The sequence below is a fragment of the Felis catus genome, chromosome F1, assembly GCF_018350175.1.
Source record: "Felis catus isolate Fca126 chromosome F1, F.catus_Fca126_mat1.0, whole genome shotgun sequence".
Lineage (NCBI taxonomy): Eukaryota > Metazoa > Chordata > Mammalia > Carnivora > Felidae > Felis > Felis catus.
The window spans coordinates 5,744,716-5,758,189 of NC_058384.1; positions in this window are offsets into that span (position 1 = coordinate 5,744,716).

Here is a 13,474-nt window from a genome sequence, read left to right on the forward strand (position 1 = left end):
CTGTCACACACACACACACAAGACCCCCAAGCCTGTCTCTCCCACCTGTTAGCATCACTCCTGGCCCCTCCTGCCAACCACTGCCAAAGAGAAGATCATCTGGTGGGCAGGTCAGACTTAGATCAACCCAGAGCCTGGCAGATGTCTCCTCCTGTCCATTGCTTCTTTGTCCTTTATCCCCATGTCTAAGTGATTGGGTTCTGCCAGTTCTTTTTATCTACAATCCCTTTTGGAAATGGTTTTTTCCCCAGTACCACAGCTACCCTTAGCAGATGCCTCTGCGGACCCTGCATCTTTGCTGACCGACTTCCCCAAGGCAATCTGTGCAGCTCCCGACCCTCCCATGCTTCAGTGCTACAATTGTTTCTGTGGAACACTCCCCACCATTTCTGAAAATCCACGATGACAAATCCTGCCTGTTCTCACTGTGCTCGTCATCCCACCCCCAAGGGTTCTCACACCTCTTCCCCCATGTCATGCTGTCGTCTTTGCTGTCCCCTTGTTAGACCCCTGTCCCAGCCAATCGGCCTCATGGCACAAGTGCATTTCTGCCTCCTTTCTCAGCACCCTGGTACCCACCTCTGATGCTCACCCCACCCTTCAGTATCAGTACTGTGTGGGGCCGCACCGGGGCCTGAGAAAAAAAGAAGGATCAGTCATATCGGTCTTGTTCTTCAGAACTCCGACGTTTCATTCGTTATTATTTCATATTCCTTGTGATTTTGTTTTAAAAAAAGTACTGCATTGTGATATTCTGTAGCTTGATTCTTGAGTTTCTGGCACCCCCTTAAATTTTGTACTAGAGGCAAATGCCTCGCTCGCCTCACCCTGGGCCCAGCCCTGTCGTGCGGCCCCCTCTGCTCCCACGCTGCATCCGTGATGAAGGCTTTCAGTGCCGGGACCCGCCTGGATCTAATCCTCGGCTGCCTGCCGCAAGTACACTGTGGGCGTCTGTTGCTATGGGGAGAGCTCCTGTCATCTGCAGGTTTGGGGCATTTGGTCCCCCTCTGGGACCAAGGCTCGTGCGTTGTGCTCTTCCCTGCCCTCCACTCGGTGCATACCTCCCCCAGAGAGCATAAGAGCTGGACAGTGATGGGAGCCTCAGGTCAGACACCAGGATGCTGTAACACCAAGCTAGCTTAGAGAACATAAGAGGCACAGACAGACAACAAGTCCTCCTGTTACTCCGTTGCTATTTTGCTTTGACAGTTATCAATGAATCGGGTGGGTTTCACTCATCAAGAATCCCAGAGGTCCATACCTAGAGAAGCAAACTGGATGCAGGCACATCACCAGGTTAGGGTGGCTTGGAGGTGCGTCTGAGCCCCCCGAGCCTGACTCGGGGGTCACTCACAAAGCCTCCCTGCCGGAGACTTTCTCATTCAGACAGTCCACCTCTTCCTGCAGGAAAGCATCCACGCAGCTCCACCCACCTGGGCACAAGAGCACAGGGTTATCCATAGCAAGGTTAAGTATTTCTGAGCATGTGGCAGAATAAGTAAGTTTCATCTCACGAAGAAAGAAGATGTGCAGTATTTGCAGACACACATGTGCATCTGAAAGCAGGGCTCTAAGCACCAGCCCGGCCTCTGGTGACACTGTGTTGAAATTGCACAGGGTCCCATCTTCGGGCTCCAACTTGACATGGGTGCAAGTTCTCTGCCCACCCTCCCCCACGGCGCTGACCTGAGTTCTGACGTTCAAGGACCGGGCAGCTGGGAATGTAGGTCAAACCTGCTTCCTTTCTCCTCTGCGCCTCCTTCCTCATCACCCTGCCTCCTCCTTGCTCGCTCCCCTTCCAGCTGCTTCCTGGCCTTCCCCTCCCAACCCCTTCCACAATCCCAGAGAGGGCCGATGATGGCCGGAACAGCAGCAGAGCAAAAGCCAAGTCAACCTGACGACAGTGAGTTATTTCTCTGCGTATATGCTTTTCCAAATAGTCTCAAGAATGATACTTTTTCATGCAGAGCAAGCACATAAATTATATATGGGACTGTTCCAGGCACTTGTAAAGTGCAGTCACTTCTCTAAGATTTGATTATTCTGAACATTAGACAGGAGGCAATAAACAACCTTTTTCAACTAGAAAGGAACAGGAAAGAGGATATAAGTAAAGTCTGTTTACTTATATGCTCTGTTGCTGTTTCATGCGGACCCACCTGACTGCCTGGTCCTGATAGTTTTTCAAAAGAGGCATTAAATTGTCTGACATAAAAGGCAGCAAGTTCATCCGGCTGTTGGAGGCAGAGGCTGAGCTTCGGAGGGAGTTTTCTGTGGGTCTCTGTGTCAACCACCTCCCCAGCGGCCTCTCCCAATCTCCACCTCTGGGTGTTAGCTCACTGGGTCTATTGGCATCCACAGTGCTTCCAGTGCAAATTTTTGAATTTACTGAGCAAAGGTTCTCCTAGTTTACAAACAACTGGTAAGCATTCTTGTACTGCCAATATTTGAAAAACCAAGACGGAAGACATTTGAAAATTATTCCTTATTTGTCCAAGCAATGTTTTATATTTTCTGACCTCTAAATGATGGGATTAAGACACACACACAAAATAAAATGAAATAAACATTTTCACGATGGTTAGCCGTTTGGCTAACTCAGATGTTAAAATAAAACATATGGAATGTTATTGAAACATAACTAAGGTGTATACCGGAAAAAAAAAAAAAAGAAAGAGGAGCATGAATCTCAGGAGATTACAAAAGAGTTTCAAATTTCAGGACCATCAAAGAATAATGTAAGAGAGTGTATTAGTTCTGTGTTGCTGCTATGACAAACTGCCACCAGTTTGGTAGCTGAAAACAACAGAAACGTATCCACTCACAGTTCTGGAGGGCAGAAGTTCAGAATCAGAATCTAGAAGCTGAAATCCAGGTGAGCAGCTGGTCCCCCCTTAGAGGCTGTAAAAGGAGAAGCCAATCCTTGCCTCTTCCAATTTGGGGTGACTGCAGCCATTCATTGTCTAAGGCCCATCACTCCAATCTCTGCGGGGTCACATTGCACCCTCTTCTATCATCTGTGTCAAACCTCCATCTGCACCTGCTTATAAAGACACGTATGATTGTATTTAAGACCCACCAGGATAACGTCCTCATCTTAAGATCCTTAAATTAATCCCATTTAGAAAGTCCCTTTCCCCATATACAGTAACATTTAGATTCCAGGGCTTGGGACCTGATATTTTTGTGGGCTGTTAGTTGACTACAGGAGGCCGAAGCCCAGGATGAGCTTGTAAAAACACCCAGGATGACAGAAATGGCTCATTGAGCCACACTCAGAGAAGGACGAAGAACAAAGAATGCATTTATTTATTCACTTTCATTCTGCTCCAAGTTTTTTCAAAAGGGAGAAGAGACTTCACATTTAGAGTGGTTGAACACAGGGGTCCCTGGGTGGCTCAGTCGGTTGAGCACCAACATTAGCTCAGGTCATAATCTTGTGGTTCATGAGTTCAAGCCCCTCATTGGGCTCTGTGCTGACAGCTCAGAACCTCGAGCCTGCTTCAGATTCTGTGTCTCCCTCTCCCTCTGTTCCTCCCCCGCTCACACATACTCTCTCAAAAATAAAATAAAAACATTAGGGGCACCTGGGTGGCTCAGTCAGTTGGGCGTCCAACTTTGGCTCAGGTCATGATCTCACAGTTCATGGGTTCAAGCCGCACATCAGGCTCTGTGCTGATAGCTCAGAGCCTGGAGCCTGCTTTGAATTCTGTGTCTCCGTCTCTCTCTGCCCCTTTCCTACTCACGCTCTGTCTCTCTCTCTCAAAAATAAATAAACATTGAAAAAAAAATAAAATAAAATGGTTGAACACTTCAGCAGGCAAAGGCCAAGTTAAGTGAGGAATTACCAGGGGTGTGTGTAGCCATTTTTTTGGTGTGAATTCGAATCTCTTGTCAGGGTCTAGAAGCAGTGGCAGATGTGGTCTCAGGATTCCTTTAGCAGGGAACTTCTTGCATTGCATGATTTCCAATCTTCAGGTGGTGGCTTAAATGTCACTTCTTCAAAGGGTGGTCCACTGCCCTAAGGATTTTTCTGTCCCACTTCCCCCACCCACTGGCCTGTGAACTCTATAGGACAAAGATTATTTCCTTTTTCATCCCTGGTGTATACCCAGCACCCGTCACCATCCTTGGTATGTTGGAAATGCTCCATCACTAGTTGTTAAATAAATAACAATCGCTAACATTTTTGAGCACTCTGTATATGACAACATTTTTCTGAGTGCTTTGTATGTATTAGGTCACTTAGGGAAGAAGGGACAAGGAAGGGAGGAAGAAGAGAGAATAAGAAAAGAGGTATGAGAAGACAGATTGACGAATGTTTCCATTTTCAAAATCAGGGATAACCAGAAATGGATAAGGCTAAGAGTTGGTAAGACCAGTGTTTATCCCCTATACAAATCAAGAGTGAATTCTTAGAGAGAGGTTGTGAACCCAAGATTCTAATGAATCTGTAGAAAGTCTTGAATTCAGGCTTTTCCAAATCTGTTACACAAGTACAAGATGAATAGAAATATATGTGAAACCAAATAAAAATGAAAACTCAAAGCCCTTAGCTTGCTGCAATCTTGAAAAAGGAGTCAGTGTTATGCTCCAGCCAAGGGGGAATGTAGGGATAACAGGGTTATGGGCAACATGGCAGAGTAGGAAGAACATGAGTCAAGTTGACCTGGTGACTCGAGCAAGTTACTTACAATTCCTAAGGTTTTCTTTTCTTACCTATGTATACATGCCTGCAAGAGTTATTATGAAGATTACAATAAAGAATGAAGGCCTGGCACGTGACGAGTTTTAAATAAAGTGAGTTCACATCTTTCTCCTCTTTAGTCTTTATTGTACTTTGGACAAGGCCAGTCATGGATGGAACACTGAGTTTTTCTGGTCATTACATTTTAAGGAACACAAATGACAAACTACAAATATGGCTGGAGGAAGGAGACTAGATTGGTGAAGTAGCTGGAAACTACATTAATAATAATATCTTCTGTTTCTATAATATCTTATAATTTTTGGAAGGTTTGATCCCCAAAACAGTACCATCAGGCAAGCAGACAAACATTAACATGACATGTCATACACATATCTGTAAATGCCCAGAGAGATTAAGTGGCCCACTCAATGTCACACTGCTCATAGATGACCACAGTGGGGCATAAATGCAAGTTTACTGAGCACTTGCCTAGCAATTAGCTCTTTTTTACACTGCCTCCCTTATAAGCAATGGTAGGAGGACCTGGGGAAGATTCTGGAGATGTTTAAGGGAAGACATGACAGCTGCCCTAAAATATGAAAAGGATTGTCCTGTAGTAAAGGCAATAGACTATCCCCCCAGTATACACCAAATCAATAGGTGGAGATTACCACCAGGCAAGCTTTCACTCAACATCAGGGGGATCTTTGGAGCCACTGAGTTGAGCAAGAATAGACTGGGGTTGACGAGTGAGATATTCAGAGATGCAAAGCAGTGATGCCCCCATTGGGATGTGGGCTGTACTAGATTCGTTCATTTATTCTGTTGTTAAATACATAATTATTGAGCAAAAAACCCCACTCTAGGCATTGTGGGAAATTAAGAGACAATGAAGATGTTGTCCTCGACTGTGTAGATCGCCTCAAATGCCCCCCACAGCTTTAGAAATCATATGGGGGTTTGACATTTTTATTTAAACAGATTTTTAAGACATTTGGGCAACACGATTGGCATCAACATGGAGACAACTGACAACGACGCTTATATCCACCTAAATGTTGCTGTGTTTTCAATATTGAATGGACATATGAATAAGCGCGTGCGGCCGTGTAAGCGTCCTGCTGGTCTTTCTAAACTAGAAAGCGACAACGTGACAGGGTGGTTGGTGGCTGTTTCGTCTTTCCACACCCTCCTTCTGGGGCACTCATCCCACTTACTCTCACACAATCTAGAATGCTAGCTGTAATTTGTACGGGGGTCAGGTCAGTTTAACGCCCCAGACCTTTGAAATGGAAAAAAAAAAAAAATGTAACCATGTGGTATTCTAAAGCATTTCAATATTTGTATTTCTAATTCCTATAAATGCTATAAATTAGAAGCACTTATTTTATGAAACTTGGAAAGATCACTATTTGTCTCAAATTATATCAGTTATGCCGGCATCACACCAGAACGCAGCATTATGGAACATTTGAGACAGAAACCTGACGCTCAGTTCTCTGCGACGTGTTAAACAGAGAGAAAAAAAATTGTACTGCTGTATAAAAAGCTGGATAAATCAGTCTGAAACCTCAAGTTACAAGATTAAATCAATAAAGAAAACAATTGGAAAGGTACATTCACACCAGAACCTCTGAAGGGAGTCCGAGGGACACAATGGAGAACTGAATAATGAGATAAAAACAAACACTCTCTTAAACCGCTATGGAATGTATAATCTGGATTAAATATGGATTTTGCTCAAACCCATAACTCATGTATATTTTTCTTAAAATAGCGCACTGAAGTGCATTTGGGGTGTTAGGAAATTGTTGCTGCTTCTTACAAAAAAAAAAAAAAAACACAGACTACTGCACTTAATGGCGCACAGAGATTATTTTCTACGATTGAAAGAAAAAAAGAGCATGATTATCTTCTCCAGTAAATTGGTTTCAAAAGCTAGACTTACTGGTTCACAAGCAATTTCCAGCCCACCAGATTTTTCCAGGCCTTCCCATATTTATTAGTGACAAAGTAATAATGCATCTAGTAACAGTAAGCAATCAGAGCCTTAAGAAATCAGGAAACAGTTTAATGGATCAAAGTTCCAGATTTTACTAAAATTCTTACTGATATCTCTGACATGACCTCTGAAACCCCTTCTCCCCACAAAGTACCCAAAGCTATGATGTTCACTAATCAGCTTGCTTACTCAAGTGGGACTGTTAACACCTTCCACAGACATGTGTTAAGTAGATCTTGAATCCCTGTTTCGATTGCTGCATGCCTAGATATTTTTTTTCTTTGACCAATGATTAACTACTTTAAGAAGTAAAACTTAAAAGGCTTCATTGTTTCAAAAAGCTATTATTTTATTTCTTAAGCTCTTAGAACAGAGGCTCACTGAAATCTAAGGGCTGATCAAAGATTGAAAAGCTTGCTTCTCCCATAACAGCAATGAAAAGGGGGAGTTTTTTTTTCTCTCTTCAGTGACTTTAGAGGATTGAATCTTGCACATCCAGACTAGGAAAGAGACTGGTCAAATTGTATTTAATTAATGAATATCAAATTAGGATAAAATCCTCTTGCTTGATTCATGCCCTATCTTCAGCAATGATTCATTTCTTGTCTGAACTGTCATTTTAAAGTTCAGAATAGTGGATTCTCACCCAATTTTGGCCCTCAGGGTTCTCTTATTGGGGCCTACATACACTTGGCTATCGTGATCACAAATGACTTGTTACTGAAGGAACATAATGCCAGAATGTTATTTAGAATTATAGAATGATTACACAATTCTATCACAAAAGAGGCCTGGACCTTTCTTTAGGATCTTGTCCACTTTTGTTCAAAAGAAAATACATCCCATGTTTTAAAAGACTACAGTGAAAAAATCCCATCCTTTCTCTTGGAGACACATTCCTGCATCTCACAACTCTCTGCAATGGGAAAATGTCTTAACTATTTAACCTAAACCCTTCATACTTCAACAAATACCCATTGATTTCCCCTTCCATTTGAGAATAGCGTGGTACCATTCTTTGTGGGAGACCAACACGCCCATGAAGACTAGAATCAAAGAGCCTTGCAGCCTTTAGTGGGATCTTCCCCCAAGGTCCTACTCAACTGCTCTTTCTAGGAATAACTTGCTTCAAGGTCTGTATTCCATGGTGAATGACTCTAAGAAATCGAAACCACATATCTTCATAACTTCATGTTTACCATGTGTCAGGGGTCAGGCCGTGGTCCCTACGCTGGCTGTGACTTTATTAGCTGTATGATCTTGGGCAAATTGCTCACTGGGGTGGGACTAACACCTTCTACAGAAGCTTGTTGAGGAAAGACAGTGAAATAATGCACAGACAATGCTGAGCACAGTCCCTAAGTCCTTAATAAATAGTAGTGAATATCACTTAAATAATCTATATGCTTGTTTATCAAATCTATAGATTTAGATGTTGGGTTGTAATAAATTTAGGGAATTACCATGGGCTAGCAAGTTCGCTTTCTTACATAACTTCAAAACTGAAAGATATCTAGGTTTAGATTTAATATTGGTTCACATCGAGTAATTCTAAATCACTCCCTAATGGCACTCTAATAACATGATCAGCACCAGAAGCACCCTAGTACCTTGGGGAGTTTTGGGAGAACAGAGGGAACATGACTTCAGAGCTGGCCCACCCATGACAAACCATGCTCCCAGATAGGCTTGGTTTCTCCAGGCCAGTCCAGAGCTTTTCAAGTGTCTGTTTCATTAACTGAAAACTGCTAGAATTTTCTTTTAAGCCATTAGGGAAGGGTAAGATGAGAGAGTGTTCATGAACAGATCAAGTGGCAAAAAGGGAAACTGAGGTCTGAAAGAAGAGACTTCCAGGATGTGGTCCAAAACGTAAGGAGCCAAGAAAGGGCAGGGAGTGCGATCACAATGGGATGATGTCCTAGAGGAAGGTGAGACAGAGTGCTGGAAGCAGCCTGACTTGGATTTGGGTCCTGTTTGGGAAGCCAGCCAGAAATGCGGGTTGACTAGTGGACGGAGGAAGTGAGAGCCTCAAGAATACAGTCATAGACATGATTTGGGTTGGAGAAAGCTTGGCTTTCTCAGAGACAGCTTCATGGTGTGATAATGTGTGCTGAGCCAGGGATGGGGAGAATACTGGCTGAAATTACGCTTGCACTTCCCAAAGCATCAACTCTCAACTGATATTTTTAAAGCCTCTCTAGGCTACTACACATTGTCGGGGCACAATACTTATAGTGTGCTAGGAAAACACCTTAGTTCCCCATGTTGTCCTTGTCCTTTCTAAGCTCAGGGGTAGTAATGGATTCTGTCCCCAACACAAGGACCATGAATCTTGCTCATATCTGCACAAATACAGCTAAGAGCAATCAATTATGCTTGTTTATTTCTGAATTCTCTACAGTCTTTTGAGTATACCTGAAATACATCCCAAGGATGAAAATCTTCTCAACACTAAGCACTTAATATGAAGCATTTATTGAGAAAAGAGGAAAGGAAGGTTTCCTAATTTTATTTTGTTAAAATAGTATATGTGGGTGTATGAAAAGACAAATGAGGATGATATATAGATAGAGAAAGAAAGAAGGAAAGATGATATAGATAGATAAATAGATAATAGAGAAAGAAAGAAGGAACAATGATAGATGATAGATAGAGAAAAAAGATGATAGATGATAGATGATAGATAATGATAGAGAAAAAAAGAAAGAAAGAAAGATGATAGATAAAAGATAAAGAAGGAAATATGATACACAGATGATAGACGATAGAGAAAGAAAGAAAGAAAAGAAAGAAGGAAAGAAAGAAAGAAAGAAAGATCATAGATAATAGATAGATAGAGAAGGAAAGATGATGGATGATAGATAGATAGATAGATGACAGATGATAGATAGATCACTGTGGTTATAGAATCAGAAAGAAAACTTTTTTCTTTTAAAAAGTCATTTACCAAAACAAGCCTCACAGTAGTTGCCAATAGAGAAAATGATGAGGTTGTCCATTTTTTAAATCAATGGTACCTCCCTCTATTGGCATTGCCCCCCAAAAAGAAGAATTTTGGTTTTAAACTTTAAAAAAATTCATTTCTGAAGGTAAATTGTACTTTACACGATTATTAGATGTTCTTCCTAGAGAAGCCCAGCCAAGGGGATCAAAATTCTATTACTTTAAGGTAAAATACCAGAAGAGTTTACCTTCTGGTGGTTTACCTATTCACAGGTCATCAAATCCTAGTTTTGACATAACTCTCCTTTTAATGTCTTAGGACCCCATTTCCTAGACTCAAGAAATGTTAGAGCCGGAAAGACCATGGATACTCCCTTGTCCCATTTTCTACTTCTACACCAGGGACCTAAGACCGCAGGAGAAGTAGGTAACTTGTCCAAGATCCCCCAGTTCGTAATTAGCAGAGCCAGCCTGGAAGGGAGTTCTCTTGAGACCCAAGTTCAATGCTTTTTTGACAACAACATGCATCTTCTCTTGACAGAAACAGAACCTGCATCAAAAGTCTCTTGAGAGATGCCAGGCATTTTTTTTTTAAGTGTGATGCATTTTTTATTCTACTTTGAAAAAAAAAAATGCTGCCAAACTGTTCTCTAGGGAGTGGAGCCTCTATAAAGAGAGGAGGGCTTTCATGCTTGGAGATCGCAATGAATAATCATTCATTTAACACCTAGACTGCATCCCAACGGCCACAACCGCCCTGGGGGAGATGATCAGATGGAGAGCCTCTGAATTGGGCTTGGGAGAAAGAGACACAGAGAAAAGTTGAGGAACTTAGCAGCCAAAAGATATTGAAGAAGAATTGAAAAGTGAGCAAGATTAGTGAATGAAAAGGTTGTAGGTAGCAGGAGAAAAACCTGAGATCATTGTATCTCATATAAATATAACCGTATCTTTATACATCTACAAAACGGCTTTTATATATATTCATCGAGAGACCAATAAAGGACCAAATAGATACCTTTCGGCTCTCCTGGTGGGGGGTGAGAATGCAGCATTTTATTATGTGTGTGTGTTTCATCCATTAAACCCTTGGGGAGTCGGAGACAGTGTGGGAGAATAAAAGAGTCTGGATGAGGTCAGACAAAAAAAAAAAAAGAAAGAAAAACATCAAGAGGTGCATAGAACTGAAACATAATGGCCAGAAGAGACAAGAATCCAGTGTTTTGTCCCAGCTTAGCAGCGAACTGGTGATCAGTTTCCTTCAGACAAATTCTGAGGATGCCCCCCCTTAGTTTTAGAATCATCTCAAGTCAGTTTCCTTTGTTTTGCCAAAATGTAGTTTTCAACTGATCTAAGCCTACAGAATAAGTCTACTTCTACTTGGTACACACCAAAGGTGCAGATAAGACCTTTTGAAATTATTTGTTTTATTTTTCAAAGAGTACTAGATAGTACAATACATAACATCCTCATCACCTATAGCAGGTGCTAAATACATGCTGGCTAGTAGCCATCCCATGGTTTTTTAATGGACTTAAGATAGTACCATGTGTGTGTAATACCAAGCGACTGGCCTGTGCATATTCAGGAAGCGTCTTTTGTGTGTTTTCTTCTCCGAACATAGTCACAGAGTATAAGAACTCTTTTCAGGTCTCATACCAAATTGATTTCAGGTTTTTTCTTTTTTCCTTTTTTCACTGATGTTGAGAAAAGAGTCTTTTCAGCTAGTCTTAGGGCTGGGACTCTTGTTAAATTTTCCTCCGCACCACCTGACCACAAAACAACGCAACGATGGGAAGGAACACGTTCTTTGGACCAAGTTTACATTTACTCCGAGTGTAAGACTCCAGTGATAAAAGAAAAGGTTGTGCTGGAGTTCTCTTCCTAAAGGCCTTCAGTCCTTGTCTCTGAATGTAGACTGGCCGGGTCCCACTCAGATGCAGCCTGCTGTCTGCTGTCTGCTACCCAAGGAGAGCTCTGCAAAGACAGGCACCTGCATGTTCCTCCGGTTTCCAGATTGTTCCAGGCAAGGGCCTTGAGTATGACTTTGCACTGAAACACCAGTGCCTAGTTCCGACCACATTTCCAGCTATGACTTCCTCAAAAGAGAGCATCTGAGAAAACAAAGCCATTTCTACTCACATGAAAATACATTCAACAGGAAAAAAAATGTTACTCTCCATCCACATAAGTGTTCAATTTCCATCGTGTACTCAACAAACTCTCGAGGCCACGGCGGCGTGTCGGGACCCCCTCAGCCATGTGTATCTCTCATCCTTCAGGTCCCTAGCTGACTCCTTAGATTATAAAGTAACCACACCCTCTCACCGTGAGAGATTTTTTAGAAAGATGCAAAGATGACACTATATTCCATCCAAAAGAAATACAATTCCAGGAAGAGATTTTTCTTTGTGACTTAAAACTCACTTCTGATGAATTTTACTTTTTTTCTTTTATTTTTAATAAGTAGTTCTGAAAAGGAAACTTGTCATTTCCTAATGTAGCCTTTTACACAATCCTAAGAGTTCTTGTGACATTGCTATCATTCTCACTATTATCATATACACATCCAAGGAACTGTGTTTCCATGTTATTTATCTCAAGTAGCTTACAGTGGGTCATCTTTAAAAACACTGCTACGTTTTGTGATCCATCTGAATCCAAGTGCTTAGGATTTGGCCTCAACAAGCAGCAAATGACCTTTTTAAATACACCTAATTTACTGAGTCCATTAGGTTTATGATAATAAATAAAACCTCTGCAATGCTTCATAATAACAATAATGCCTTTCAAAGGATTCTGCACTTAATGGCCAATTTCAGAGCATTAAACGCTCTTAACAATCAATTTCCTGGATATTATTGTGCTTTATAAATATCAAGTTATATAGGTCATAGCGTTACCTTCATAGACCAGCTGCAGGATTTACATGGATATTCTGTAGAATAATTGCCGAACATCGTATCACGAGGATTTTTTTTTTTAAGTCTGATTCTCGGCAGGTTCCTAGGGTTTTGCACTGACACTTTTCTTTAACTTTTTTCCCCCTCAGGATCAGGTAATTAAAAGGGTATTGATGCAAAGGGAAGCCGCGCACCACATGGCTTGGCAAAGTGTTTCCATAAAGTCCTGTCCTGTAGCTGTGGGTACAAACTCAAGCTGGTCATGTGCAGAACTCCAGCATGTCGAGCCCACTACCCCTCGGCACAGCCAAATGTTTCAGCAGCTGCCCTTTTGTCCTGTGTCTTAAATAAACAAAGAACAGATACAAATTAATGACCTAGATTTATGGCAAAACACACTGCCTTCCCAGAGCAAATAGCCTTAAAAGAACAGATGCTAAAATCACATTTCTTACTCACAGACCCCCAGAGAAGATACTTCTGCGAGCGCGTTAGTTTATATTCTATAGAAATTAATAATCGGTAGAAATGTAATCGTGTGGTGCAATGTCACGCTTCCCCCCGATTTCACAAGCTTCCAGGCGTGGGCAGAGTGCACCCACAGTTTATCCCCTCATGTTCTGCCCCATTTTGTTCTAGGACCTAGCTTCATTTCACTAGTGCGTGTTATTGGACTTTTTGCTAAAAGATCACTTCCTTAGGATTTTAGATAAAGGTTAGGTTTGGTTCACATCATCGCTACTGTGGTTCCCAAACAGTATCAGCAATCTCAGAAAAATCTCCTTCTTTGTTTTACTCTGAACCCCGGGATGGAATTGTAGGCAAATGGGGTTGTTTCTGTCAAACTCGGTTCAAATTTTGCTTTCTGCTCTTTTTTTTTTTTTTTTTCAACTTGGCTTTTGTTTTACCCAGTGCCCGTGACACATAACAAAACCC